General features: G+C 40.7%; 1 non-coding gene across 1 annotated transcript; it reads left to right on the plus strand.

Annotated features, from left to right (window-relative positions):
- Positions 1 to 19482: 19482 nt before the first annotated feature.
- TRNAG-GCC (transfer RNA glycine (anticodon GCC)) lies at positions 19483 to 19553 on the plus strand. Its single transcript has one exon. It is a non-coding gene; the product is annotated as a tRNA-Gly (tRNA).
- The last annotated feature ends 7168 nt before the right edge of the window (positions 19554 to 26721 follow it).

Raw genomic sequence — 26721 nt, forward strand, 5'->3', positions numbered from 1 at the left:
TAACACGAAAATCAAACACAACAAAACAATGTATTCATTTCCTATTAATATGACAGAGCAGACAGCCCTGCTGCAGCTAAGCTGTGGTATGGGAGAAAAAAATCGAACATATGGCTTCACTGCAAAGACCCAACACTCCACTCAGAGTGGCCCTGCATGCCCAATATCTAACACAGGAGTCAAGACAAGCACACCTGGGAACCCTGGCTGCCTGAAAACAAACTCGCCTGCAGGCCCAGGAGCTCCCAGATTGCCTGAAAAAGCTAAGGGTCAGGAAAACAGCTCACTGCCAGCCTACGTTCTTGGCACTACCTACATGCCTGGGAGGGTTCTTCAAGAATTTCCTATGAAAATGGAACTTCTTCCCCACCCCCACAGGCTCACCCCAACAGGGGGTGCCTGAAAGGAGAGGTAGGCATAGTCTCCAGGGCTGCCTGGGGTCATTTGTACTAATGCCTCCATCTTCCCGACCTGAGCAGGAACCCATGGGTGGATGTGAGACATTCCAGAGCAGACTTTGAGATACAGGGACATCTATATAGACTATAAAAACAGTTTATACAAACCAATAGCAAGTAAGGCGGGCTTTAAATAGGGTGAGCATATAACTAATCCACATTAGGACACCTTTGAGAGTAAAAAACAGTACTATTAGTCATTAAGCCAAGATAACATGAGTAAACTGCAACTGTGCTGAGCAAAATGGATGTGAAGCCACCTAGCTTTAGACACCCAAGGGCAAGGGGTGAGGATACAGTGCACATCTAGAATGGGTGTGGGTCAACGAAGGGACAAGGTGCAGAGAAGGGTTGAGGATCAAATAGAGATGTCGTTCATGTTACCCAGCAATTTTAAAGGGCATTTTCATTTTAAGTCTGCTCTGTCCGAATGACCTAGGTAGACGTTTCTGCTTTGTATGTGTCATATGGTGCCCAGAACTAAATGAGCAGGTTTTGAGGGGAAGAGTTTCTGAAAGGGTACTTGGGAAAGAAACCCAAATCAAACCCCTCCCATCCAAGTTTGCCCAGATCTGGACTGCCCTCTATGTTCAGAGGTTGAGGTAGCAGCTCTTCTCTCCCAGCTTCTGTTTGCCAAACACCTGGGCAAAGGATGTTTGGATATTCACAGGAGTAAAGAGGCAAGAAACCATTGTCCCATCACCCATTATAGGCCTAAGCAACCAGAGATCATCTAGGGGAAAATGGGGGTTGAGCTTTAGATGCTAAGGCACTGAGTGCGTGTGCTTGTGCTTATGTGTTTGATTGTGGTGTGTGTGCATTTATGCGTGTGCCTGTTTGTGTGCTTGCGTGGGTGCTTACATATGTGTCTGTGTATGTGCTTGTGTATGTGTGTGTTTGCATGCTGGTATCTGTGCTAAAAAAAACAGCACGGTGTGCCTTCACACTGTCTGGTTGGAGTAGAATTTTCTCTCTTCCTTGAGTACTTGCAGAGAAGGGAGAAGCAAAACCTCCCATAGAACAACTCCTTTTTTCTCCTTAGCATAATTTCAGAGGGGATCTTCCTGAATCTCTGACTTCTGCCACTTGCTGAGTAGATAATTGTGCAAAGAGTACCACAGCAGGCAACTCTTTTCGCCCAGGTCTTCTGGATAAAGCTGCTGAGCCTCACCACCTGAGCACCCACTGATGCCCGAGCACTAGGTGGGAAGGTTTATTGGCCACAAAGCAAGTGGAAAACATCAGGTGATGGTGGCCAGGCATTTGCCAGTCCTTGCTTCAAGGAAATTGGCCTGATAATAAATATAACTCATTCTTTACAGGAAGACCACTCCTGTCAAGGAGTTGGCCAGACCCAAATGTCAACAGGTATGAAATCCAACCAACAAACATCAACCCTACAAAGTTTCACCAACTCATTTCCCCCAAGATCAAGCCCAAAGGGCAGTCTCTTTGTGTAGAAGTAGAGCACTCGATGTCAAAGAGCACAGAATAACAAAATGGAGCCATCCACGGCTGTGAGTCCAACTGGAGAGCTCTGCCCTGGCAACACTAGTTGAGAAAACTACCTTCAAATTTTGCCTCCTGGCTAAGAACCCAAAGAATGTACCAAGCCATAACAGTGGCGGACTCAGGAGGCCAGGTGGCATGCATGTGTGTGGGCTGAGTGTGGTCAAACAGGTGAGAGTTAGCAGAGGTGATTGAGAGCAGCTGCATGCTAAGAGGAGCAGAGATGCTTTATGAGGTGTAGCACCAGGACCATGAGACCGCCTGATTCCCCCGTTCATAAACCAGCCTGATTCTGAAAGGTGTTCCCACAGAGAAACTCTAAATACCGTTTTGAGCATTGATAGCATCTCTGAAATAGGGGCACAGCCTCAGCATGTATATGCTAGAATAATGGTTCAGAAGAGCACATTACATCCTGGTCTCCCCATTGTAGCTTTGCTTATCTTTAGAATTCTGCTCCGCTTTTCAAATTTCCATGATGTCTATTCATTGAGTCCACAGAACTCTCGAGGGCAAGAAGGAAAGATCCATCTGCACCCAGGTCTACCAGCCCCCACCCCCACCCCCACCAGTGCTTTTCCCATTAATCTGTCACCTTCTTTCTTATCTGGATAGCCCAAACTTGAGAAACCTGGACTTTCTGCCATTTCCTGAGTCAGACTATATTCTGACACCAAAGTCTGTGAGCTCTAATGAAATGGAAGGTGACATTCTCTGCCGCTTCAAAGGTGAGTACCCCAAAGCCCTCACATGCAGGGGGTTAATTTTACAATGTGTCTGATTGAATTTCACCCTGCTCTCCCAAGCACACCGGAGTACAGAGCTCAGCATCTATGTAAGACAGCCAGACATTCTGGTTAAAAGGACAACTGCTAACTATCATTTTTATGATATGGGGAAATCATGCAAAACACCTCTTCTTTTCCTTTTGTGGGTTTTCCTCAAATTGGTTAAATATTTCCTAAGTTCCCACGTATGGAAAGCACTGTGCTGGGTACAAAGGGAATAAAGTTTGACAAGACCCAACAACTTACCCTCAAGTGGTTTCTAGTCAATAACCCGGGATAAATGCAAGTGATTATAATGCAACAAAGGGGCTAAAAAGTCGAAAACAAAGAGCAGCCTGGGTGTGTGTGTGGTGGGGGGGGGAGATGGAGCAGGTTGGGAGAATCAGAAAAGCTGCAAGGAACGTCCCAAAGGACAGCAGCAAGTCTAACAGTCCAAATTAGTGGAGGGAAAGGGATCTTGTGATAGAGCAAAAGAACTTGTCATTTGACATCAGAAAAAAACTATGATCAAACCCTGGCCACACTCCTCAGCAGCTGAGTCATTTGGGCTAAATTACTTAACCTCTTGGAGCCTTTTCTTTATCTCTAAAGTGAGAATAATTCTGGCCCCATGGGGTTGCTGCAAGGATCAAATCAGCTAACATTTGTAAAGAACCATGTCTGGAACACAAAAGTCCTCAATGAATATTAATTTATTAATTCTAAGCAGAGCACTCGGTCATCTCAGCACTAGCCCTGCACCATCTTTCTTCTGAGCTGCTCCCGGACTGGAACCGGAGGAGGGGGAGAGGCAAGCAGAGTTCACAGCAGACATTCTACGTCAGGCACTGTTCCCAAGTGAAAAGCAATAAATAGCTTTCACTTATTGTTATCCCCGGGATCCTTCTCCCTGGAGTAGATATTACAGAATTTAAAAGCAAACTGAAGTCAACATCCAGAACAGAAGAGGCATATGCGTGCATGCACATATGCACGCGCGCGTACACACACTCTTCTTTGTAAGAAAGGTTGCCATGGAGATGAAGCAGAGAACTAGCAAAGACCCAGAGGAGCTGCTGAAATGGCTATAATTAATTTAAAGCATTAAAAACAATTAAAATTGTATTAAAGCAAGTTCATTTGAACAAGGTATAAATTGGGGAAGCAGATCCGATCAAGAATGCACGAAATAAAGCAGTGTTTTTGGGGCATTTTAACAGCACCCCAGCTTGTCTCAAAAAAAGGGAAATAAACCATTGCACAGAATTGAGGCACAATAAAATATGTAATCTAATTTATCTAATGTTTCTGGAAATAAGGCTATTCTTCAATAATCTTGTTTTCTCTAGTACCATTATGTCCAGGTTAAAAAATAAAATGAGGATGGAAAATTGTGCCTTATCAAATAAATGGATCCATGTTTCTTTGTCAGTTACTGTAGCCACAGATTATTCATCAATAAATAAGAGGAGGAAGCGGGGGACCAGCACTGTGGGATGCCTATTTTTTACCAGCCACTCTTCTAGGCACTTCACACCCTTTACCTCCTTAAATATTCCATGAATGCCAAGAGGAAAGCCTGAGTGGCCCTGTTCTACCAACACAGGACCCAGAAAGATCTTTTACTTAAGGTCTCGCTACATTTTGGTAATGGAATAAGCACTTGAACTCAGATCTGTCCAGACTCCAAAGCCCATGTTCTATGCACCATACCACACTGCTTCTCATGGAAGACTCCAAAATGGGACCATGTACCATTCTGAGCACTTATATGTCAAGTCCTATGCTACAGAATTTACAAACATTGTCTGATCTGATACTCACAAGTACTGTCCATTTTACAGAGGACGTAAAGTTTAACTTGCCCCAGATGACATAACCAATCAGGGGCAGAACCAAGGTTCTTCCCAGATCTACTCAACTCTACAGTTCACGCTGTCTTAACACACTAGCCCTCTGCATTGGCTCTCCTTCCCCCCAATGCCCACAGTACTTAGCTCTACTGCACATTCCAACCTGCCTTATATTGAGTAACATTTGGTGGGGGAGGGGCTGGATATTTCATTTACCATTTATCTCATTGGGATTGGCAGGAAAATCTTCTCAGAGGAATTTTCAGGTAAGCCTTGACTCGGACAGTGAGTGAGGCTTGAATAAGAAGAACCCTTTCCTTATTCATAAGAATGGACAATCCTGAAATTTAGATCTGGAGCTGGGGCATCCAAGGACCAGGAAGAGCTACAAGGGGTGTTTGCACAAAGAAGCCCCAGAGGCTGGATGTCCAGAGGAGACAGGCCTGTGCCCAGGAGACTGGTGGTGGGTGTCAAGTTCAAGGGTGAGGTAAGAGCAGAAGTGGGAGAACAAGTCAGAAGGTTCATAGCCAATAATGCTGTCAGATATAGGACAGCACTGGGAACAAGGTTAAAGTAAAGAGAAGTAAAGAGAGCCAAAGTCACAGTGGGTGTGCTGGAGACTCTCTGGTATTTAGTGTTGGATATGTATGTTCCAGGAGCAGGTGGGTGGACCCAAGGAGCTGGGCAGAAGAGTCCAGCCGATCAGAAGCCGGTATTCCGCAACGTACCTGTTGTTAAAATACTGAAATATCATACTGAGCCACACAAAATCTCCCATCACCATGCCTCCTACACCTCTTCTAAGACCCCTCAGACTTCCCCACCTGCCCCAGAACCCAATTACTATTATTCCGATTGGCCAGTCTGGGTCACATGAATGGATAAACATTTTTGCATATCACCCCTTCCACTAGTGAGTGACCCACTGAATCCAGGCCACTCCATGGCCACTCTATGGGATGAATAGTACGACCCCAGTTTTACTACTGCAGACTTTGGGAGGTTAAATAACAGCTTGAAAGCAGAAACCCCAGGGCAGGAAAGCAAGCTGGCACAAGCAAAGGAGAGGAACCAGAAAAATGAATGGCTGTCATCTGTTCTCTCATGGCTAAGGCAACTGAGCTCAGATTTATTTCCTATAGGGAGAAATTCCATGGGTCATGGGGAAAAAGCTAGACCATAAGCTGACTATGGAGAGGCCAGCTAACTCGGCACTTAATTAGCCCACTGACTGGGTACATTAAATACAAATGGCCAGGTCCAAGAGACAGATTTATTGATCAAGTGAAAAATCAGATGAATGATCGAAGCTTCAGTCTGTGATTTCATAAGGGAAGTGAGGGGGTAATAAATGGCCTTCTCCTCTCCTGACAGGGAAGATAAAAAGCCTGACTGGATAACTCACATCTCCAGAAATTTATTCCTCTATGTAATTCATTAGGGCACACAACGTAGAAAAGCAATGTGTCTTTCAAGTTATGATTTCCCAGAGAATAATTTCCTAGACCTTGATAAACTACTGCTAAAGGTCCAGACCACCCACCGCAAAGCAGTGTGACCTGGGAGAAGTCAAGACAGAAAAGAAGCAAGTTAGAACTCACAAGGTGGGGGTAGGGGCTGGCGCAAAGGAGAATGTGCCAGTTCATTCATTGATTCATTCACTCATCCGGCAAATATTTAGTGAACACCTACTACATGCCAGGCACTGGGGATATGGAAGTAAATAAGAGAAATATTTCCTGCCCTCATGGAGTTTCCAGTCTAGTAGGAGAAAGACAAATTTAAACAAATATATAATATAATATCAGGCCATAAATGGGCAGAGCTGCTGCAAAGATCCTGAAGCGAGAATACTCTTGGTATGTTTGAGAAACAGAAGGAAGGTCAAAGTGCTTAGAATAAGGTTTGTAAGGGAAAGGGCAGGTGATAAGGTGGGCAAGGGCTGATCCCTTAGAGCCTTTAGGCCTTAGAAAATGGTTTTATTCTAGAGTAATGAAGCAGTTGGAGGGTTTGACGTAGGACACAACCTGATTTACATTTTAAAAGGTCTCTGGCTGTTGAGTGGAGAACTAATCATAATAGGCTAGAAACACAGGGCCATGATTTAGGAGACCAATGTAGAATAGAGAATATTTATTGAGGGCTTATTATGTCATGTATTATTGTGTATTAACTCATATAATCCTTACAGCAACAAAAGGCACCTTTACTTTATCCATTTCAGGGCTGAAGAACTGAGGCACAGTGAGGTTAAGTAAGTGACAGAGCAGGTGTGAACCCAGTAGGTCTAGCCCTCAGCTGCTTTGCTACGCTGCCTCTAGACAATAGCTCATGAGGGTTCCTACAGTGGTGGTAGCCAACAGAGGTGGTGAGGAGTGAGCAGATTCCAGTAGGATTTGAAAATTAGTGCTGACAAGACTAACATTTAAATTAATTATAAGGTATGAGAGATATAGTTGGAGAGCATAGCTTCAAAAATGCTAGTTTCCAACTCCTAGTAAGAGCAAACTGCAGCCTCAAACTCAGTGATTCATAAACCTGGAGACTCCATGGGACGATTCCAAATACACATTCTGCAACCTCACTCCGCCGGGCTGAGGGAGACATTCCAGAAATGGCCCAGGAACCTGCATTTCTAAACCTCTTCCCTGGGATCTTAAGGCAGCTGGTCCCTGGGCTGGCACTGGGAACCCCTGCAGTTGGCCTCCCCTCACGACTCAGAATGTGCGCCAAAGAGCGCTTGTGAGGTCGCAGTGCCACGCCTGGCCCTGGAGGGAAGTGATTTGACCCAGTTAGTAAAGGGCTGCAGCGCGACCCGGAGTCCTCTACTCCTCCCGACGCAACTGCTTTGCTCACCCCTTACTCAAGGACATGCAAAGGGCCCTGAGTGACCTCTGAGGTTACGGGGAGAGCACTACACGTGGGGTGAGACGACGACCTGGGTTCAGGGCTCCGCCCCCTCCCGGCTGTAAGAACTGGGAAAGCCGCCTCGCCTCTCGGAGCTTCCATTGCCTCATCTGTCAAACAGGAACATGAGGTCCTCCTGCAGCTGCTGTTTAATTAAATGAAGTAATACATTTAAAATGCTCAAAAAGATCTTCACTTAAGCTGCTGCTGTGAGGTTTGTTACTTTTAGTGCAGCTCTACTGTTTCTGAATACAATATCTTTCTCCTACCGGCGGTTCAAATGCAGGAGTTAGGGGCGGCTCCGGAGCGTGGTAGCCCCGCAGCGGGGAAGAGAGCGCAGGGGACCAGGTGGGGTGGGGAGAGGAGAACCGAACGCGGCACAGACCTCCTCAGCCCCGCCACAGGGACACAGAGGCTCAGTAACCCGGCAGAGGCTCAATACTGTCCGAGTGCGGCTGACCCACAAAAGCCAGTTATATTTGTATAACAACTTGCACCTCTCAAAGTACTTTGAAAAGATTGCTTCATTGAGCCTCAAAACTACCCTATCAATTGGTTGGTATTACCTCGCCCCCTGCTTTATTTATGTATTATATATATATATATATATATACTCTCCCAAGTAGCTACGGAGACTTCAAGTTTTGGATTTTTTTATTTTTACAAACACTACCCCTCCCCCATTCCCCCAACCGCTCACCTGCTTTCTATCTCTGCGAATTTGCTACTTTTTAGTCATCTCTTATATAAAAGTGGTATCATACAACTCTTGTCTTTAGGCCTGCCCTCCCCCTGTTTTCAAAATGACAAATTGAAGCTTGGTTAAAATCATTTGCCTAGGTAATATGATAAGTAACAGATTTGAGTCTAAACAGGTCTCGGTTTAGATCAAGATTAAGTTCCCATCTATTCCCGGTGCCTGCCCATGCCAAAAAAAAGAAAAAAAAATCCCATTTAAACCAGTGCTTGCTATTCAATAGAAATATAATGTAAGCCACATAGGTGTTGTTAAATTTTCTAATAGTCACACTGAAATGTAAAAAAATTAAACAGGCATAATATTAATTTTAATAATCTATTTTATTTAACTAAACATGTCTAACATGTTATCATTTTAATGTGTAATCGTTAGAAAAACATTACACATAAAATATTTTTCTTGCTTCCTTTCATACAAGTTCTTTGAAATCTAATGTGTATTTTACACTTCTAGTGCATCTCAGTTTTACTAGTCACATTTCAAGTGCTCAATAGCCACACATGGCCAGAGGCTACTCTATCAGAAACCTCCAGACCTGAGGTCAACAAATAACTCTATAAAGGATTAGATAATAAATATTTTAGACTTGTAGGACACATTGATATTTGGTTGTATATTCTTTTCTCGTTGTTAAACAACTCCTTTTTAAAATGTAAAATCCATTCCCAGCTCAGAGGCTGTACTAAAACAGCCTGCAGGACAGATTTGGCCTATTGATCATAATTTTCCAATTTCTGTTCTAGACCCTAAGCTCAATGAAGGTAGGAACCACGTCTAATTTGTATCTTTCAGTGTCTAGACTATAGCCAGCACTCAGTAAATGATTTGTGGAATTAAATTCAATGGAGGCAGATTAAACCAGATTTTTTATTCTCTCTTGACAAATGGCAAAAATGAGAACCAGAGAGTCAAAGTAATTTATCCAGAATCACACAGCAAGATGCAAACCCTATGCTGTGTGACTTCCAGCCCAAACTCCTTTCCCATGCCACATTTCCTTTAAAACCTGATGACGTCCTGTTTCGTAGCTGCAGTAATAATCTCTCTGGTTCCCAGTTCTTCTGTCCCTTTGCCTCTGGATTTGATCTGAGGCTCTCAGAAGTCCTAAGTAGCCTAGCAGGTAAGAGTTGTATGATTCTGCACATTTTAGTAGGTGTGTTCCTAGCTGGCAGCACTGTTCGGGATGAAAAACGTGCATCATGTTCCTCTCTCTGTCACCCACAGTCCCTCCAGAAGTGAGGGCTCTTGTAAGGTTAGAACAAATGCATTTCTATTTGCTTTTTCAGGCTAAAAGCATCTGCCTCCTTCACAAAAAAAGGTAGTGAACCAGTTATAATTACACCCCATACACTGGCGAGCTTGAAAGTGACATTTAGCAACACTTAAGCCTTGGATATGTGGTAGCTGCAGTAAACATTATATAATTGCTGCGGCATCGATCCCAATAATTAAGGAGGAAAAGCAGAGACAGAGGGGAAGTTCTCCAAGAAACTGTCACAACCTGAGAGTAAAATGAAACCCAAAATCTCTCTTACAGACAGCTCCCCCTCTCCCGAATGTTAAGACATTTTTACAAAATGTTTTCAGTCTAAACAGATTTCACTGCAGTTTTCCCAGTGTCCACAGGACTAGAAAGCAGGTCGGCAGATGGAGACTCCAGGAAGCACTCTGCTGGGGTGCTCTGCTTTCCAGTCCCCTGCTCAAACCCATGAAGTTAGTGAGCTTGTGGAACTGCAAGTTCATTGTGGCTGGATCACAGGGAGCAAGGAGCAGGCCTCAAGAGATGGACCCAGAGAGGTGAGCACGGGCTAGTTTGAAGGGCCCCATGGTAAGGAATTCCAAGCGAAGTTCCCGCAGGAGTTTAGGAAGAGAAGGAACAAGGCCACTTTGCATTTTGGAAAGAAGCAGGGAGACAAGGGAGAGAATGGCAATGGCTGAATTGGGGGCAGGCAGGGGTACGAGAACAGAGAGATGTGGACAGATCCAAGATATTTAAGAGGGGAAATGGACAGGATCTGATGGATAGGACATAGGAAACTCGGAGATGATTCCCAGGCTTCTCTGACTTTGGTGACTGGGAGATTAGTGTATTCTGAACCCTGGAAGTAGAGAAGGCAGGTTTGAAGGAAAAAGATGGCATGTTAGAGTGTTGGATACATTAATTATGAGGTAGAATATTCAGATAAAAGGGGAAACAGGAAATATGGCTCTGAAGAAAGGCTAGGGTGAAGATGTAGAGATGTGTCATCTGCTTCCAGGAAGCGATTGGCCATAGAGGTGGATGAGCTGCCTGGGAGAGGGGTAGGAAAGAGGATGGGGGCACTCTGCTTAAGGGGTGGAGAAAGGAAGAGGCTCCAACCATGGAGACTGAGAAGGATTAATCAGAGCATGGAAAGGAGAAACAAAGAGAAACAGGGTCTCAGAAACCAAGGAAGGGAAATTTTGAAACAAAAGAGATGCTCAGTGGTGTCTGATGCTGCAAGAAGCGAGAGTCACTCATTCATTCAACAGAGATTTATTGAACACCTACTATGTGCCTGTTAGTCTGGGAGCTGAGGATACAGCAGAGAAGTGATCCTAGCAGACAAATCTCCCTACCTACAAGAAGTGCTCATTCTACTGAAGAGAGACAGATTATAAGCAAAATAAATAAATAAGTTTATTTAGTATATTAGAAGTTAAGTGCTACATAAATTAATTTTTTAAAGAGCAGAGAATACAAATGAAGAGCAGGGAATGGGTGAGAAAGCTTTGCTGAGGAGGTAAGGGAGTGGGCCATGCAACTATCTTGGAAAAGAGCATTACAGCCAAAGTGAACAGCCAGTGCAAAAGCCCTGAGGTAAGAGTTTGCCTGGATGGTTAAAGAAATGCCAAAGACATCAGCATAACAGGAGCAGGGATAATAAGAAGCAAAATGGTAGGAGATGAGGTTGGAGAGTGAACATGGGGTAAAGATAGTGCATGCAGTGCTTCTCAAACTGAAATGTGCACAGGAATCCCCTAGGAATATATTAAAATGCAGGTCTGAGATTCTACATTTCTAAACAGCTTTATGTCATGCCAATGATGCTGGCAGCCGGACTTTGAGAATAAAAAATGTAGAGCAGCATTTCTCAATCTTGTGTACTCATGAGAGTCATCTGAGAAACTTAAAAAATAATATTAATAATAGAGCCCTGCCCCAGATCAATTATATCCAGATCTCTGGGCGAGGAGGCCCAGGCATAGATAATTTAGTAGCTCCCCAGGTGATTCTAATATATAGCCAAGATTGTGAACAGTGGCCTAGAGCCTTGCAGATTTTCGAAGGACTTTCACTTTTTCTCTGAAAGAATGAAGATGAGATAAGAGAGCTTAGAGCAAAGGATGAAATGATCTGATTTATGTTTTAAAAGGATGGCTTCGCTTCTGGCTTCCACTTAAGTTGTAGAAAGCTAGAAAGAGCATCCTTTCCACCATTACAACAGCAAAATAATGCTATTTAATTTGCAAATTCACAACTGTTCTTGAACCTATCAGAGAGCAGAAGACTCTGGGCAACAGTCTAATTTGAAACCTGAAGAAGTATAGCTACTAAGTCCCACCAGGATCTTTCTTCCCTGTCTCTTAAAAAAGAATAAAAGTCTTAAGTTAATGTGGAGAGCAGCAAGATTCATAAACTCAACCTTTGGGGACTTTAAAAATAAAGAAACAGATTAAAAGTAAAAGAATGGGAAAAGATACATCATGGAAACACTAATACAAAGAAAACTGGAGTAGCTATATGCATATCAGACAAAGCAAAACTTCAGAACAATGAATATTACAGGTAATAGAGACTTTACGTAATGTTGAGGGCTCAATTCACCAAAAAGATATAACCATCCTAAATGTGTATACACCTAATATACAGTTCCAAAATCCACAAAGCAAAAACAGATAGAACCAAAAAAAGTAATAGATCCACAATTTTTGGAGACTTTAACTCTCCTTTCTCAGTAAGTGATAGAACAACTCAACAGAAAATCAGTAAGGATGGAAAAAAACCAACTCGACCAAACTGACACTTACAGAATTATAGCGTAATACACAATAATAGCATCATACACACTCTTTCCAAGTGAACATGGAAAATTTGGCCAGAATACCATATTCTGGGCCATAAAATAAACCTAACAATTTTTTAAAGTGCTGGAATTATACAAAGTAGGTTCTCAGATCATAATGGAAGTCAACTAGAAATCAATAAAAGAAAAATATCTAGAAAATCCCCCAAAATATTTGGAAATTAAGCAACATACTTACAGCTAACCCATGAAAGAAACAGGGAAACAAAGGAAATTGGAAAATATTTTTAATTAGGGAATGAAAATGGAAACACAATATATCAAAATTTGTGGAATGCAGCTAAAGCATTGCTTAGAGAGAAATTTATGGCATTAAATGTTTATGTTAGAAAAGGTCTTGAATCAATGATATAAACCTGTACATTAAGAAATTTGAGAAAGGTCACATTAAACTCAAATCAAACAGAAGGAAGGAAATAATAAAGAAGAAAGATTACTAAAATGTGGAACAGAAAACAATAGAGAGAACATCTGTGAACAAAAGTTGGTTCTTTAAAAGGATCTATGAAATCAGCAAACCTCTAGCTAGACTGACTAATTAAAAAAAAGAGAGGAAAACCAATTACAGCTATCAGGAATGAAAGAGGTATAGCATTACTGATCCCACAGATATTAAGAGGATTTTACGGAAATACTATAAAAACCCCATGCTGATAAATTTGACAATTTGGATGAAATGGAAAAATCACTTGAAAAACATAAACTACCAAATCTCACTCAAGAAGAAATTGACAGCTTGAATAAACCTATATCTCTTAAAGAAATCAAATTTGTATATTAAAAAAAATCCAAAAAAGAAAACTCCAAGTAAAAATAGTGTCACTGTAAAATTCTACCAAACATTTAAGGAAGAAATGCAACAATTCTACCCAAAGACTCCCATAATATAAAAGAGGAAGGCATATTTTCCAACCCATTTTATGAAACCAACTTTACCATGATACCAAAATCAGGAAAAGAGACAATAGAATAAAAAACCTGAAGAATAAAAGCTTTCATGAATATAGAATCGAAATCCTCAAAAACAAATGCTAGCAAAAAAGATCTGGCAATAACTGAAAAGGATAATGTATGATCGAGTAAGGTTTATCATAGATTCAAGAGGTATTCATTAAAAGTCAATAAATGGAATTTCACATGTCACCAGACTAAATATGATATATCATATAATCATCCCAAAAGATGCATTTGAAAAATTTGAAAAATTCCGTATCTATTCTGATTAAAACTCTCAGCAATCTAGAAAATAGAAACAACTCTTCTCAACCTGAAAAAGGGCAACTGCAGAAAACTTCCAGTCCATATTATACTTAAAGGTAAAAGTCTGAATTTTCTGTTACAATCAATAGCAAGGCAAGGGTGTTCAATCTCACTTCTATTAAACACCACACTGGAAGTTCTAGCTAATGCAAAAGGCTAGAATAAATAATTAATTGATAAATAAATAGATGGCTTTAAAAGGAATAAAACTGTCTCTATTTGAAAGCAACATGACTGTCTATGTAGAAAAATCCCAAAGAAATCTACAAAAAAAATTACTAGAACCAATAAGTGAGTTTAACAAAGTCACAAGTTACAAGGTTAAAATAACAAAAAGCGATCATATTTCTATTTATTAGCAGTGGACAATTAGAAATTGAAATTTTTAAAAGTACCATTTATAACAGCACCAAAATACGTGAAACACTTAAGTATAAGACTAACAGAATATGTGCAGGATCGGTATGCTGAAAACAAGAAAACATTGAAGAAAGAAATCAAGAAGACCTAAATATATGGAGGGTTACATTGTTCATGGATTTGAAGACTCAGTGTTGTTAATAGTCAGTTCTGCCCAAAGTGGCCTACACATTCAATACAATTTCAATCAAAAGCTCTGCAGGAGTTTTTGTAGGAATCAACACTCAGATTTTAAAAACTTGTATGGAAAGGCAAAGAAAGTAGAATAAGCAAAACAATTTTTGAAAGAGAACAAAGTTGAAGAATCACACTACTTGATTCCACGATTTACTATAAAGCCAAAGTGATTGAGACAGTGTGATGCTGGAAAAAGGATAGATATATAAACTGTAATGTGCTGGTGCCAGAGCAGACCAGCTCATAATAGCCAAATGTTAAATTTTCAGAAAATTCAAAGGTCAGTTGATATCGTGTCAGTTGCTTGAAATCAGCTCTGGTGAAAGTATTAATAATACAAAACCTAGGGGTTTTTTTTTCCCCCTAGAGAGCTAGTTCTTAGACACTTACCAGCACCTCTCACATAGATCAAGTGAACAGAATAGAGAATTCAGAAATAAATGTACGCGTATTTACTTTTGACAAAGGTACAAAGCGGGTTCACTGGAGAAAAGATCCTTTTTCCAACAATTGGTACAGGAACAATTGGACATCCATATGCAGATTTTAAAAAACACCTCAATGCTTTCCTTGAACCACCCACAAAATTTAATTCAAATAGATCATAGACCTAAAGTTGAAAACTAAAATTTTAAAATCATTAGATGAAAACATAGGAAGAAATCTTTGTGAACTTAGGTCAGGCAAATATTTGTTACATATGTCACCAAATTGATAAATTGTACTTCACCAAAATTAAGAACTTCTGTTCTTCATAAGACACAGTTATAAGGATGAAAAGGCAAGCCACAGATTGGGAGAAAATATTTACAAATCACATATCTGATAATAATAAGAAAGCAGACAACCCAATAAAAAATTGGCAAAAGAACTGAATAGACCATCAAATAAGATATGGATGGCAGATAAATTTATGTAAAGATATTCAATATCATTAGTCACTAGGACAATACAAATTAAAACTACAATGAGCTATCACTACACACCTAGTGGAATGGCTAAAATATTTTTTAATTGATAATACCAAGTGCTGACAAGGATTCAGAGCAACTGGAGCTCTCACACATTTCTGGTGGGAATGAAAAATACTATAGCCATTCTGGAAAGCAGTTTTGCAGTTTCTTATAAAGTGAAATATACTCTTACTGTACCTCTGAGTAATTCCACTCCCAAGTACTTATACAAGTGAACTTGAAATATAGTTACACAAACACTTGTACATGAAAGAAATTGAATCAGTCATTAAGAAGTTCCCCAAAAAGAAAAGTCCAGGACCAGGTGGCTTCACTTGTGAATTCTGCCAAACATTCAAGAAGGAATTAGTACCAATCCTGCTCAAACTCTTCAAAAAAATTGAAGAGGAGGGAAAGCTACCTAACTCATTCTACGAAACATCACCCTCATACCAAAGCCAGACAAAGATATAACAAGAAAAGAAAACTACAGACCAATCTCTCTAATGAATATAGATGCAAAAATCCTCAACAGAATTCTTGCAAATTGAATCCAGCAGCACATTAAAAAAATTATACACCGTGACCAAATAGGATTCATCCCAGGTATGCAAAGATGGTTCAACATAAGAAAATCAATTAATGTAATACACCATATCAACAAATAAAAGCAGAAAAACCACATGATCATCTCAACTGATGCAGAAAAGGCATTTGACAAAATTCAACATCCTTTCCTGTTGAAAACACTTCAAAGGATAGGAATAGAAGAGAACTTCCTCAACATGATAAACAGAATATATGAAAAACCCACAGCTAACATAATCCTCAATGGGGAAAAACTGAAAACTTTTCCCCTAAGATCAGGAACAAGATAAGGATGTCCACTATCACCACTGTTATTCAACATTGTGTTGGGAGTTCTAGCCAGAGCAATTAGACAAGAAAAAGAAATACAAGGCATCAAAATTGGAAAGGAAGAAGTAAAACTCTCACTGTTTCAGATGATATGATACTATGTCAAAAACCCCCAAAAAATCAACAGCAAAAACTAGAGCTAGTAAATGAATACAGCAAAGTGGCAGGTTATAAGATCAACACTCAAAAATCTGTAGTGTTTCTATACACTAGTAATGAACAATCTGAGGGGAAATCAAGAAAAAAATTCCATTTATAATTGCAACCAAAAGAATAAAATATTTAGGAATAGATTTAAAGAGACAAAAGACTGATACAAAGAAAACTACAAGAAATTGTTAAAAGAAATCACAGAAGACCTAAATAAATGGAAGGGCATACCGTGTTCATGGATTGGAGGACTAAATATAGTTAAGATGTCAATTCTACCTAAATTGATTTACAGAGTCAATGCAATACCAATTAAAATCCCCAAACTTACTTTTCAGAAATAGAAAAACCAATAAGCAAATTTATCTGGAAGGGCAGGTTGCCCCAAATAGCTAAAAGTATCCTGAGAAAGAAAAATGAAGTCAGAGGTCTCACACTACCTGACTTTAAGGCGTATTACAAAGCTACAATGGTCAAAACAGCATGGTACTGGCATAAAGATAGATATACTGACCAAGGGAATCTAATCATTCTATGTGAATGAAACAAGACTCAAAGACTACATATTGTATATTCTATGTATAGGATATTCTATAGGAATAAGAGTTGGCATGGAGGAATTACTGGGAGATAACAGAACTATTCTATATCTTGATTGCAGTGGTGGCTAATCACCTGGATGTGTTTATCAAAATATGCATAATTATATACCAAAACAGGTTAATTTTACTGTAAATAAATTATTCCTTAATGAAAAAAAGTTTAAAAAATTTTTAAAAGGATCACTTTGGCTGTTGAGAATATATTGCAGGAGGCAAGGGTGGAGTAGGGAGACTATTGCAGCAGCCTGGGCGTGAGATGACAGTGGCTTCGACTGAAAGAGGCCTTAGAATCTGGCAGTCCATAGGTCACTGGTGACCCTTGTCAATGTAAAACTGTAGAATCAGCTTCAGTGAAGCATCAAAGGGATGTCTAGGTTGCAATGGTGAGGAGTGGGAGGTGAGCAAGTGGAGACAGTACAGACACACTGACTATTCTTTCAGGAAAACTTGAAACCATGGGCCTGCCCTCACTGGATGAAACCTGGCTCTCAGATAGGCCTGAGCCTACCGGCCAGTTTATTGGGGACTTCCCTGACTTCAGAACTGAAATGATCACCTCCTGGAAAAGTTCTCAGTCCCAGGCCTACCGGGAGGGTTGTTCACTTAAGCCTGGCTACAGCCCGGGACTGTGCTCAGTTCAAGGCCCAGCCTGCCCTGGCTGGTCATCCTGCAGATCTACCCTTGCCTTTGGGGTGGTATCAATCTTGCACCCCCTTACAAGCCTGCGAGCTCCTTTCTGATGGTGCTCACAGAAGAGAGGTGCAGGGATGCTTTATTGCAGAGGAGGCATTCTGCTGCTTTTTATGTCACCTTCCCTTCAGCCACTGTTAAGGAGGCTGTTAGATGACTTTTCACACTGGAAGAAATGGGTGGTCTTGTCACCACACTACCATGAAGTCAGGAGTTTGAGCTCAGAACACATCTTTCCCACTTTTGAAATGACTCTCCTGAAACATATCCAGCAGCTTCTGCCTTGGTCTTGTCTTCCTTGAGAACTCCACAGCTTTGGATTCAGAAAAGCAACTTAAATCTCTCCTCTCTCCTCGATCTCTTCCAGCCATCCCATGTTTCTCAATCTCCTTAGTTGCCTCATGAAGCACATGCCTTCCCCGTGCAGGGAAGCAGCCTGGTGTTACAGGACAGTGTTTGGACTTTGACATCAAATGAACCTGGGTTTGGAGCTCAGCTTCTTCATTTTCAAGCAATGCAACCTTTGGCACATATTCCTCAAACCATCAGGTCTTCTCTCTGTAAAATGGGTGTTATGAATTCTACCTCACTGGATTGCTGTGAGCACTAAATTAAATAAGATTATGTGTGGAGGGAAAAAACTCTAAGTAATACTTGAAACAGAGCAGGCAACAAATAAATGCAGCTCTTTATATTAGAAAATGTTCCCAACCATAATGTTCAACGATAGGGAAGTGGTGAATAAATTAGGCCCCAGCATGATTTATTTATAGAATACTGCATGATGCAGCCCTTAAAAATAATGTTCTGAAAAATATTTAATGGCACAGAAAAATGTTCACAATATAATTTTAAGAGAAAAAAAATAATCATGCTATAAAACTCAGGTCCCAATTCTGTTCTTAAAAAAAAGTATTTGAATGTGTTTGTTGTGCGTGTGTGCTTAGAAAAAGAGAACTTGAAAGAAATAAAGCAAAATGTTGACTTTTTTACCTCTTCTTTATATTCTTTCGTATTTATAGGTTTTCACCTATAAGCATGTATTACTCTCATTAAAAATAGATGTTATTTTTAAAATTCAGTCATCAGTTTATTCATTCAACAATGATTTTTTCTAGCACATGCTGTGTGCCAGGCAATATTCTAGACTCTGGGGAAACTGTGATGAAAAAGTCATCAGGCAGGTTTTTCTCAAGACGCCATCTAGCCTTGCATTTAATTATCCTTAATTGTTTTGTGCACTGGTTTGTCTCTATACCTAAATTAACTCCTCCAGTGAAGACACCACGTGGTCCTCTTCTCTGTGGCCCTACAACCTCACACTCCATGCACACAGGAAGAACTCGGTAATGGATTTCACACCACGTGGGAATTGATCCAAAAGTGGTAAACTTCCTAGAATCAAGTATTATAGGATGAAAAGAGAAGAGCTAGCTCATGCACTGGGCTGACATCATCTCCCCCTTCCTACCTAGGACTTGGGAGTGATGGGGCTGGACATTTAAGGCTGCCACCTCCACTGCGTTTTCCTGGAAGCACGGGAGCTATCTGGCTGTCCCACCCTTTTGTGAGGGGAGCTTTTTTCTCTCCGGGGTCCACCAGAATATATGTCAAAGCCACCTTTTCCCAAATTTAAGCAATGTAAGAACCTGGTCCTGTCCTTTCATGTCAGGAGTTCTTCATTGTTTCTATGTCGTGGACCCCATGAGTAGTCTGCTGAAGGGTCTATGACCCCAGAACAATGTTTTTTTTTTTTTTTGCATGGGCAGGCACCGGGAATCAAACCCAGGTCTCCAGCATGGCAGGCAAGAACTCTGCCATTGAGCCATCATGGTCTACCCTAGGACAATGTTTTTAGATGCATGAAACAAATACACAGGATTACAAAGAAAACCAAGCATACTGAAATATGGTTATTAAAATATTACTTTTAAAATATATTTGTAGGGGGTGCAAGGGTAGTTCAGTGGTAGAATTCTCGCCTGCCATGTGAGAGACCCGGGTTCAATTCCCGGTCCATGCACTTTCCCCCCCACAAAATAAAAATTATATATATATATATATATATATATATACACATACATATTTGTGATATAGTAGTAGATGTTTCTTTGTACCACATTAAAAATAAGACAGAAAATTAAAATAAATTTCATTTGAAATGCAGGCAGCCACAAGTTAACTTTCATTTTTTATAGACATACCCATGTAAAGGCTATATTTGCTTGCTGGAATAAGAACATGAAACGGTGGGCTGGTCTCTGTTGAGACAATACACACGTCATGTTGGACATCCCATTGATTTTGATTTTTTTATGGTAACAGTTGAAAATCCAATCCTGAAAGACATTTTGTGGAAAATGGAATTAAGGTGTTCACTAAGTAAAGATAAGTTTCTCTCAGGGAGCCCCAAAATTCTCCAAGGCCCCAATCGTAGTAGTTTTTTGCCGTAAAATCAATGACTTCATCTTGAAGAGGTCAACATCTTGATTACATTTATATCAGAAAAAAAAATTGGCTCTACGTTCAACTTTGATATCAAGATAGAAATAACTTTGGAAGTGTTCTGAAGTGCTTCCAGGTGTTTGTAGGTTTCTCCTTTCAAATACATTGACAGGATTTTGTATCTTAAGTCCATTGAGTTAAAGCACTTCCTCCAGCATTTACAAGTTTGCAAAGATGTGAGTCTGTATTCTTGTCTTTCATAGCACCACCTTAGGCAAGAGGCCTTGTGCTGTTTTCAGGAGCAGTCATAATGGTGATAGCAGGGCCTTTGAATTGAAAGATTTATCTCATTCATAAGGTTAAAAATATCTGCCAAGTAAGCCAACCCAGACACAAAATCTTTTGAAGTGTTCCAAGACTGAGTTTTTCCTTCTTTCAGAGTGAAACTTTCCTCTCAGAAAAGAGTGAACAGGTTACATGGGTGGTTCAGTGGTGGGATGCTCACCTGCCATGCAGGAGACCCAGGTTCGATTCTGGGCCCATGCACTGAAACAAACAAACAAATAAACAGGAAAAACCAGTGAGCTTCTCTGTGGTAGAGACATACTTCATTGTCTGCTATCATTTCTGGACAAAACATTGAAAAATGCTATAACTCAGAGACCAGCTGTTGATAAAGTTAATCACTTTTATGACTGTCAACAAAAATTCTCTCAGAGTTGTTAGAGGAACTGGAATACGTCTATACTAAATACAATCAATGAGAAGACAAGGCACCCCCTTCTTCTTTGATACAGCAGTCACAGCACCAAACATCGTAGAAGCTCCATTTGTGCAAGGATTGAAGCTTTTCTGTCCAGGTAGTTTGCTGAAGGGAAAAAAATTCTTTAATTTCAAAAAGTGGGAAAAAAAAAAAACTGTACGCCATTTCCAAACTGTAGGTGAAACAAACACTTTTGTTTGTTGATGTCAGCGTGCACGTTACGAGAAAAAAACAAGGAAGTGACTACATTGAAAGATGTCTATAATTTCTTCCAGAGACTTGCTGAAGGGAATGGCAAGGCTGCCAGTTCTCCCAATAACTGCTACAAGTATTGAAAAGGTATGCTGACTATGGAATCACTTCATTTAACTTCCAGTTCTTAACTATTCCAGAACACAGACCCAGGTCTCTGGTATACATGGTTTGAGGGCAAGATTCCCCCAGCAGTGTAGAGTTTCTTTTGTTTGGAACCTCAGAAGCAGCTTTGTTGATGTTTCAAGAAAAGGCTTTTGTGAAATGGCAAATCCACACTTTCAAAGTATCCCAGTTTTTCAAAGTTGGGCTTTCTTCATACACATAGACACAAAATCCCTCATTTTCTTTGGTTACATTTTTACATGGGCAGATGTAAAAAAAAGATGAGCTCTTTTAGTTTCCCTGATTTCAAGAATTCACAAGAACTTCTCTCTGCCCCCTCCAAAAAAAAGAAAGTAAATCTCTATGGCTTTTTTTGTCCCATCACTCTAACTAATGTAAATGAAACCACATACATAGTCTTCATCATGCCTGCCTTTTCTTTGCCAACTCAAGATAAATTGGGTCCATTAAAAAAAAAAAAAGCTAAAATAAATTATCTTGTTTCATTGACATTCCTTGACGCTTAATATTTTGTCTATGATTCTTAAGTAATTTGCTTGATGAATTTACATAGGAATGAATAATTTGTATGTTAATTAAGTTAATTATAAAATATTAATTACCTTTATGACAATAAATTAAGGCAGGTCTTAAAATTTATGCAAAGTTTTGGCACTTTTAACACCATTAAACCTTTGTTTGGACAGGTGGATTACAAGCTGTTGTTCAGGAGTCCTGCCCTCTCCATTGTTGCATGTAGAGTTACTTGATTTTCTGTGACTTTCAAGAAATAATGGTTCTTATTTCTGATATTGTTCACTGTTTCTTGCTGTGGTAGTTAGATTCAGTTGTCAACTTGGCCAGGTGAAAGTGCCTAGTTCTGTTGCTGTGGTCATGAGCCAATGGTGTATGAAATTCAGCTGTTGCTGATTACATCTGCAGTCGGCTAGGAGGCGTGCCTGCTGCAATGAATGATGTTTGATTTTATTGGCTGGTGCTTAAATGAGAGAGCTCAACATAGCACAGCCAAAGCAGCTCAGCATACTTCATTTCAGCACTCATTTCAGCACTCAACCAGGCCTTTGGAGATGCAGAAAGAAATCACCCCAGGAAAAGTTGTTGGAACCCAGAGGCCTGAAGAGAAGGCAGGGGAGATTACCCTGTGCCTTCCCGTGTAAGAAAGAGCCTCAGTTGAAAGTTAGCTGCCTTTCCTCTGAAGAACTCTACCTCTTTAACCAAATAAATCCCCTTTTATTAAAAGCCAATCCATCTCTGGTGTGTTGCATTTTGGCAGCTTTGGCAGATTAAAACACTTGCTAAGGTATTTTTTAAAAGTGTAGTATTTTCACAGGATATTGCTACAAGAACAACACTTGAACAAGATACTGTGCGTGTAAAACTTTACTTTGTCACACAAATAGAGTATGAAGAGAAAAACAAAGAGAAGAAAGGACTTCTGCCACCCACAGAGCTGACCGCACCGTGCATGACCTGTAACTTTCTGCAATCTGTTAGCAATCATGGGGAGTCACTTTAAGTATCACATTTGACAATTATCTCAGCAATCAGGCGTGTCTGAGTTTGTCTGCATCATTAAAGGCTGCACTGCCTACCAAGAGTTAAACATTCACATGAGAGTGATTCAGATTTGCAAAACTATAGAAAACTGTGAAAATGATTTAGCTCTTTCTATATATGGATACACAGATAATTACAGAAAAGGAATGTTGGGTCATCCATGGGAAAGCACCCGAATTCTCTGCTCGGTGGCTGCCCTGCTGGTGCAGAGTTGCCAGACAGTGGCCTGGGAATCTGTAGGGAACCCTGTGATTGTCTATTGTCTAGCGGCCCATCTAATAGCTACTGTAATTTCAAATTAGTGTGGGCGTAAATGACATTTCCAGATAGCTACAACAACTGTAATGTGATATGAAAATATTTGTGGTTTCTATTGATGACAAAATCACAGGTTGTACTAATACTACCAGTATGTTGCCACATTTGGATTTGAAGGGTATGATAATTTTCAGATAGAGGATAGTAAAAATAAAGCTATAATTTTTCTTCATCCAAGTTCATGAAACCTCTGACTCCTATTCCACTGATCATTTGGGGAAGAACCTGAAATGAGAACAACCATTTTTTATGATTCATGCATGGTCCAGGAGGGTGGTTCCCAAATTTCAGATAAGAGAAATGGGAAAAAGAATTACGTTTTCATAATGCTAACCTATTAAACTTAAACACCTTTTTCTTCTTTGCTTTTAAATTGTTCTTTTAATGAAATGAGAGGGACAGTCAGTGGTCTTTTTTAATGTCTTTATTTGGTAAAAATGAAAAGTGGGCACTCCCATTCAGTTCCTAACCCTCTCCTTTTGATCTAAAAAATCCAAAATCTGGGAGTGGCCCAGGACCCCATGATGAACCCAATGAGTCCCAAGATCTATCCCCACTCCCCCCTAACAGAAAGCTGATTTAGTTCATTTACCCACCCTTAGGAAATGGGACCCATTCCCAGTCCACAGCTAAATCTTGGGCCATCTACTCCACTCACAGTGTGAATGCAAGTCAGTCTGGCCAGGTGACCCTGGAAGGGCGTGGCTGACTGGATATTGTGATGGTTGGAAATGCCTCGGTCAACTTGCTACCCCAAGGGAAACCAGCCTCAGGACAGTCAGAAGAGATGCCATCACAGAGCTGACTCCATCGCCCAGGAGACACACCATCACTATGTGACATGATTCTTAACTGTTTAAGATGGTTGAATTGGGGAAATTTCTCAAACTTGAAGAAATTATCCTAAATGATACACCTAGGCACTTTGGGAAGCTTTAGGAAGAGGCATTACCTCTTAAAAGTAAACTGACACCTTGGAGTACTAAATGAGCTTGTGCTTCCCAGTTTTTGTAGATTATTTATCCTGTGTGAGTTTGAAGCTATTATGTGTCCCAGACAAGCCATGTCCTTTAATCTGCATTCATTATTGCTGGGTGGGATCTTTCTGATTATTTCCATGTAGATGTGACCCACCCAATTGGGGATGGTCACTTTTGCTTAGATGGTTTCCATGGAGATGTGTCTCCACCCATTCAGGTGGGGTTGCTTACTGGAGCCCCTTAAGAGGGAACCATTTTGGAAAAAACTTTAGAGCCACCAGAAGCAACAGAGCCAACATAGCCAGAGACCTTTGGAGATGCATAAATAAAATGCCCCCAGGGAAACCCTTGAAGGAGCTTGAACAGAAAGCTAGCAGACATCTCCACATGGCTTTCCAGCTGAGAGAGAAACCCCAAACATCATTGGCCTTCTTGAACCAAGGTATCTCTCTCTGGATACCTTAGTTTGAACATTTTTATAGCCTTGCCTTAATTTGAACATTTTTCATGACCTTAGAGCTGTAAACTTTCAATTTAATAAATTCCCCTTTTTAAAAACCATTCTATTTTCTGGGGTATTGCATTCTGGCAGCTTTTACAGACTAAACCATCCTATTATACCCTAATTCCACCCATGCCGTGTCTTACTGGTTTATCTCCTAAACATACCTCAATCTTTCCTATTCTTTCCATCTCCACTGCCAAGTCCAGCCCAGCTACCATCAACTCTTGTTTGTTCTATGGCATCAACCCACTACCTGGTTTTCCTGCTCCTATCAGGCCTCTTCCAATCATCAACCAGTGTGATTTTGTTTTCTTGCAAATCAATTCACATCACTTCCCTGCTAAAGATCTTTCGAAGGGTTTTCTATTGCTTTTAGAATAAAGTGCAAACTTCTCTCCTACAAAGCCCTAGAGAAACTGGCCCTTTTTACTCCTCCAGCTTCACCCCCAACCCCCTGCCCTCACAGCCCCAGGCTGACCCTCCCCACCTTTCCTACCACCCCTTGACTAGTTAATGCATTCAGATCCTTCAGCTGTTAGCTCAGGAATCATTTTTCTTTAATGATTTTACATCCCCTGCCAGGATCAAACATGGTCACCTAGTATCTGTTCTCACAGCACTCTCGTCTCTCCTAGTCTTAAACACAATTTTCAATTTTATGCTTATTTGTATGATTAGTTGATTGGCATCTTTTTTCCCAATTTGAATACAAGCTTCCTGTCTTGTTAACCATTGGATACCCAGCCCCCAATACAGCATAGGTTATCAAAAAATATTTGTGGAATGAATGGGGAAGTGAAAGAATGGATGTTCACAAACAGACTCAGATTCACCTGGGGAGTAACTTGTCCCACCCCCCAAGAAGGTGGCTCTATAAGCATGACACAGAATCCTCGCTCACCAGCTCCTCCAAATCTGTGCATGCACAGTGGCTCTGCACTTCACCACTCCCTCCCTGCAGGAGCTGCATACTTCCCCACTGTACACTGTGTCCAAAATCTCCTACCCACACTCTCTCCGAACCATTGGGGAAGGTAATATGGCAAAAGGCATAAAAAGGGCTGGTTGCAGAATCACAGACCTAGACTCACTCCAGTTCTGCCACTTACCAGCAATGCGTCCTCAGGGCGAGTACATAATATCTCTAAGCCTCATTTCTCATCTGTAAAATGAGGAAAAGAGTATGTACCTCACAATGTTGCCATGAGGAATAAATGAGATAATATACAGAAAGCTTGTAATAGCGTGCCTGGCATTTTGCATTCAGCAACAGATGTCTTTCTTCTGATTTGAATTACTGTAGGTAGTAGAACTCCAATCAGAACCTTAGAGATCAACTATTCAGGCAATCTGATGTCACAGAAGAGGAAACTTACCCCCAGTGACAGAACCAGCACAGGGAGCCAGGCTGGTAATTGCCAGCGGGCACCATTTCCATCACACCCTCCCTGATTCTCTGTGCTCTGATAGCCCAGAGGCTCCCCCAGGGCTCAAGAAGAGTTTGAGGAGGGAGCAGCCAGGGCAATTCTCTCCTCCAACTCCTGTGTGAGTTGAGCTATTCAATGAACACAGAAAGGACCAGAGGGGTGATTCTCCACCCCAAGAGTCATTCCCCCAGGAGCATGAGGAGGGAGAGCCTAGGAGGTTGCCCTTATTAATCCAGTACTGCTCATCTTTTTTATCCAGGCTTCTCGGACAGGTTCCAGGCAGTTTATTGGGCTTGCTTTCACCACTGTAGTAGTTTTCCCCCATCTGGGACCAACACAAATGAATTTCCTGCTAATCCTCATCGTGCTGATGCCCAGAGGTTATTTTGCAAGGATGCAATTCAGAAACAGACAACACGCACACACACATACACACGCAAATATGTGAACAAAAATATATATTCCTTGCTGACTGCATGATGCTTCAGCCTGAGCAGCCTGTTGACGACAACTGGGGAGAAGAGAGAGAGAGATTGAAGAGATAGAGAGAGAAAGAGAAGAAAGAAAGAGGGGAGAGAACCTGTGCAAGAATGAGTATGTGCCGATGGAGGCAAACAATCAATCATGTCTAAAGGGCATACTTTCCCTAGAGAAAAGATTTAAGGAAATACCCAAGGAGATTTAATGAAAAATTCTGAGTCTATTGACTGAAATCTGCTGTATTTTCTTAGTATTTGAGAACATCACTTTTGCATCAAGCAATTGGTTTATGACTTAAATAGAAAACGTACAAACTTTTCAAGAAATGGAAAAGTGTA

The sequence above is a fragment of the Tamandua tetradactyla genome, chromosome 8 (genome assembly GCF_023851605.1).
Source record: "Tamandua tetradactyla isolate mTamTet1 chromosome 8, mTamTet1.pri, whole genome shotgun sequence".
In the NCBI taxonomy this organism is placed as follows: domain Eukaryota; kingdom Metazoa; phylum Chordata; class Mammalia; order Pilosa; family Myrmecophagidae; genus Tamandua; species Tamandua tetradactyla.